Here is a 6,000-nt window from a genome sequence, read left to right on the forward strand (position 1 = left end):
TATTTATGTATAACGAGTGGTTCCCTCCATAATCACAGGACGTTTGCAGGTCAAGAAATTTCATGAATGCAAATATCAGAAGCGCGTGCCCTGAAAGCTGCCTCAGACAGCGCATTAATTGAATTGAATTCTCCTTTCACGTCTTCTTACAAAATTATGTAAAATGTCCGTCTTGACGAGTATCTTAGTCAACATAGTTGGTTATATCTTAATGAACGTAAACAAAGAAAATGCATGAACAGTAGGGCAGGCTATATTGGATCAGTCCATTCAGTCTTAAAGGGACAGCAGCCTAATAAAACTGCTGCTGTGTTTTTTACTGTTAATCAACTAAAGACAAAGAAATCACTCACTGCTAATGACTGAATTACTTTTGCAACTTTATAAAGATCCATCTATATTTAATTTATACAGTGATGAATAATTATGCAGTGTTATTCCACATTTGATTACTTTTTTCAAAGTTCTATACCTGAAAACTATTGTTAAAAAAAACGTTTATTTCATTTATAGCCTTTCTTTGTTCTATTGTATTTAATTGTGCTATTTGTAATTTGATTATTTGTTCTTATTTTATTACTGACTGTAAACTTGTCTTTAATAATGTTTTATATGTACATTAAGCTAGTAGTTTTTGCTGTAGTATCAAAATTGGAATAGAGAATTTTGATATTTCACTGGTATCTAAACATCTGAACCAATGAACCAATCCTTAGCACTGAGCCCTGCTGGAGCAGCTCTAAATATGCGCTATGCTATTAAATGAAAGATAAAGTATGATAGAGAAATAGAATAAACAGTGAAAGTAACAGAAGCTCGTACAATACATTTTAACATGCTTAAGCATAAAAATAACTAAAGGAAATATATATTTACAAAACAAATTAAGCAAAATAATATGATTCATTATTTTAACCCAATCTATTAAAAAATTCCAAATTCAGTGAAAATACAGGTATCGGTATTAGTGGAGCGGCTAAGTGCTTATGTTTGGCAGAATCGTTCAGTTTATGATACAAGCGTGAAAATTGGCATGAGCAGTCTCCATTGGTCACTTGACAAGAAAATTGTCCGAGCCACTTGAAATTTCAAGATGGCGGCCATTTTTCAAGATGGCCAACACCTTAGTGGAGCAGTTAAGTGATATAGTGGTTTATTTGGTGATACAAGCATGAAAATTGGCATGAGCAGTCTCTGTGGGTCACTAGACAATAAGCCACCTACAGCTACTTGAAATTTAAATTTTTCAAGATGGCGGCCATTTTTCAAGATGGCCACCACCTTAGTGGAGCAATTAGGCTCATGGTAATTTTCATGCTTGTATCACCAACTAAATGATTTCTTAAGCCATCTTGAAAAATGGCCGCCATCTTGAAATTTCAAGTAGCTGTGGGTGGCTTATTGTCTAGTGACCATCAGAGACTGCTCATGCCAATTTTCATGTTTGTATCACCAAATAAACCACTATATCACTTAACTGCTCCACTAAGGTGTCATCTTGAAAAATGAAAAATCTAGAAATTTCAAGTGGCTCGGACAATTTTCTTGTCAAGTGACCCATGGAGACTGCTCATGCCAATTTTCACGCTTGTATCATAAACTGAACGATTATATCACTTAGCCGCTCCACAATATCGGCAAGTACCAAAATGAAAGTATTGGTATCAAGACTCATTCTGGAAAAAGTGATATCGGTGCATCATAGTGTTCGGGTTGACCAATCACAACAGACTGGGCCATCTGGCCAATCAGAGCATAGCAGGCTCAAGGAAATGAGGGATTTAGAGAGACTGATTCATTCATCCAGTCATTTGAGAATCATTGAAAAATGTGGTGATGTTCAATGTACAGTATATTATGAGAAAATGAAAGTGTCTTTTAGAAGACCTCCAAAACAAAATTAGGAAACTTTAAAATAGCATTAGGGGGCACTTTAATATATATTTTGAAACTGAATTTTCAGCATCATGTCACATGATCCTTCAGAAATAATTTAATATTTGGTGCTCAGGAAACCTTTATTATTATCATAACAGATTAAAACATCAATTTATTTTAAAAAATCATATATTTAAGCTTTTATTAAAGGGATAGTTCACTTTGAAATTAAATTTTGGTATGTTTTAGCTTACCTCAAGGGCATCCAAGACGTAGGTGTCTTTGTTTCCGCAGTAGTTTCAATTTTGATATTTTTAGGTCAAACCGTTCTTGTCTGTCAGTCATATCATGCAGGTCTGTGGTCACTGTCTCAAAGAGCAAGCACAGAGTCCAAATTAAAACAATTCCCCATCATCCAAATTAAACAATTCCCCATCGTAAGTACACATTGATGGCCTAAGACACGAAACGCGCGGTTTGTGTGAGAAAACGAACAGTATTTATATCGTTTTTACCTCTTATACACAGCCACATCCAAGTGATCTAAGGGCGCTCGCGCATCCTGGTGTGTGACGTGTACGCAGACTGGTGCGTAGATATATACACTAGATGTCGCCTTAAAGACATTCGTTCCAATGAACTGCCGTAGACAAGGCGACATCTAGTGTATATATCTATGCACCAGTCTGCGTACACGTCACACACCAGGATGCATGCGCGCCCTCAGATCACTTGGACGTGGCTGTGTATAAGAGGTAAAAACGATATAAATACTGTTCGTTTTCTCACACAAACCGCTCGTTTCGTGTCTTAGGCCATCAATGTGTACTTACGATGGGGAATTGTTTAATTTGGACTTCTCTGTGCATGCTCTTTGAGACAGTGACCATAGACCTGCATTATACCACTGACAAGACAAGAACGGTTTGACCTAAAAATATCAAAATTGAAACTACTGCGGAAAAAAAGACACCTACATCTTGGATGCCCTTGAGGTAAGCTAAAACATACCAAAATTTAATTTCAAAGTGAACTATCCCTTTAAGGTATAATACAGATGTATTTTGAGACTCTATGTCTGATATCCTTTCTACACAGCTAATTGGAAATTTCAGAGGTCAGTAATGTGAAAGTTATCAATCCTCATCTATTTTGATTATAGACCACAAACATTCAGCATGCAGTTTGAATTTAGAACATAATTATCCATGGCAACATCTACCTCATAGTCTCACGACTTACAGACCTATAAAGAGAAACCAATAAACTTTTCATTGTTATTTCTCAGTGTTCACATTTGACTTCTTTAAAAGCTTTGCTGATGCCTCTCAGCAGATTTAGCACAAGGGCAGGATGTGCACAAAAAGTTCATAACTAATATATTTAACGGAAAATTTTACAGAAAGTGTCCAGATGGGATTTGAGCTTGTACCTTGCAGTAGTTACACCTATAAAATAAAGTGCAATGTACGAAGGAGTAGAGGAGCGAGAGTATCACAATGATAAGCATTAAACATGAGTCATTATACCAGCTACACAACAAGGGCACTTCTACCATTCCCGAGAATTATCATGGCTCTGTGAGCTCAGGGAAGACACTGTCTGTTTGCCATACATCATTTAGGTCTCCTGAATGATTGTATTTTGTTCTGTTTTGACCATTTTCTACCTTTGTACCCACACAGACTCAGCAGGCACAGATAAGAGCTAAATGCGCAGCTCCAATCAGAAGTATCTTGTCGTGCCTCACACGCAGTGACCTGGCCTGTGGAGATGTCTTTCACTTATCAGGAAGGAGAAAGCAGAAATATCTTTCTCTCTCTCTCAATCTCTACCTGCCGAGGCCTGACAGAATACAGAGGTGTACGGGAAGTCGGTCTCTGCTGATAACAGCCCAACTTCACATGTCGGCAAATAGGTTTCCATTTCGTTTTTGCAGTTCATTGGTGCTTATCCACACAAACAACCATCAGCTCATGTAGGTAAGAAATGTAAAGAAAGAGAGAGAAGGATGTAAAGAAAGAGACAAGAGGTAAAAATTAGGGCTGAGGTCCCTCACGGTTCTTGTGAGACGTCTCATCTGGAGCAAGAAAAATGGTGGTTAACAATGCACTAAAATGCAGCTTTAGCCTCTCTTCAAATCTCTCACAAGTGACAGGCTTGAAACTACACATTCTGATGGCACAATTACACTGACAGCTTCCAGGTCTGGCTTAGAGTGTGACTACACTCTCCCAGAAAGGAAGGCCTGGGAAGGGAATTGCATCTCAAATCCATGTTTGGCTCCATTTGGCGAGACCACCATGCAGGGGAAAAGGTACGGACTGACTTTGCATGTATTTCAAACCAGTTATAAAACTCATTAAAGAACTTCTGCTTTTAAATATTTTTAAGAATCATAATTTAAGAAAGTGTATATGGTCATACACTACAGTTCAAAATAATGGCTAACACTTTAGAATAATGGTCTGTATTATAGGTAATACCACTAGTTCTTGAAGATTGTCTTTTTTGCTCAGAACATGGTCATAAATTGCATCATAATTACTCAAGTGTTGCCTATCACTCTGCAGAAAGTACTAGTTATCTGAAAAAAAAAAAGTTTTTTTTTTTTTACTTTCAAACAATGGTCCAGATTACAGCAGTTAGTACAGTGACTAGGTAACACTTGAGTAATTGATGCATTGTATGACCATGTTAAACATAAAAAAGACAGTTGATTGTGTCTGAGACACACGTTAATGTTGTGATTAGTAATTCATTGGTAATTCTTTATAATTTGATATTTAATAGTTGAATGAAGGAATTACGCATTTACATAGCACTTTATGTACTACTGTACACCCAAAGTGCTTTACAATCACATCAGGGATCTCTCCTCAAATTCTCCTCATTCAGTAATCATTGATTACCTAATAAGGAACTATCTTTCTCCTAAATCTGCTATTACTAAATAATTAGTTAAGCTTGTTTCCAGATTGTTAATAGTAGTAGCTTAAGTGTTAATATTGTCCTGCATTAGTTCCTCATAGTTACCTATTAATGACAGCATTATTATTAAGTGTTTCCAAATATTGTAACAAAAAAATCTGTTTCAAATAAATGCTGTACTTTTGAACTTTCTATACAATAAAGATTCTGAAGAAAATTTATCACACAAAAGTAAGCAGCACAACTGTTTTCAACATTGATAATAATAATAAGAAATGTTTCCTGAGCAACAAATCAGCATATTAAAATTATTTGATCAATTGACACAGAATGACATAGAATGAAGGATCATAAAGACTGGTGAAAACTTTGGCTTTGCCACCACATGAATAAATTACATTTTAAAATATGTTAATGTAGAAAACTCAACTTAAATTGTATTCATATTTCACAAAAGTCATTTTCAGACAACAAAAACTCTACTCGTACACTTTGAATTGAATCAACTAAAAAATGACCTTAAAACCAGTTGCTTAAAAGTAATTGCAACATGGCTTGATATGTTGTTATCTATCATAAAATGAAATTCATAGATGCTTGCGTGTCCAAAACCTTTTTGGGCCACTTTATGCAAGAAGTCAAATTTTAATTAATTTGCACAAACAATAAGAAATAAAAAATCCCAACGTGCCACAGACATATCCCAAAATCGATTCAGCAGTTAATGATGATTCTCTTAAAAATCCCAACGTGCCACAGACATATCCCAAAATTCATTCAGCAGTTAAACATAAATGAAAAACAAAAGACGTATCTCCAAATGCATTAGATCTCTTCAATAATCTATTCTTTTCTAACCTCTGTGGAATGAGCTTAAAAATCAAAGCGTGCGTCTTGGCATGCACTTATTTGACGAGTAGGTTTGGTTGCCGCAGCAACGACAATTATAATAGCCATCGTACGAGGGATGCTTATGTTTTTCTATCTTCAACTTGAGCAGCTGTACACGTTCTGCATACATTCTCTGTAATTTCACACCGCGTTTCAATGTTGCATAATCTAGCTGAGTATATTTCTCAACCATTTTAAGATAATTAAGTGGTCAGCCTGCCAGTAAGCCATTAAGAAAATCACAAAAGCATCAATACTCTAATTCTCAGCCTTAAGTCAAGCGGGCATCGATTCTGTCAC

The sequence above is a fragment of the Scardinius erythrophthalmus genome (assembly GCF_964197995.2).
Source record: "Scardinius erythrophthalmus genome assembly, chromosome: 6".
Lineage (NCBI taxonomy): Eukaryota > Metazoa > Chordata > Actinopteri > Cypriniformes > Leuciscidae > Scardinius > Scardinius erythrophthalmus.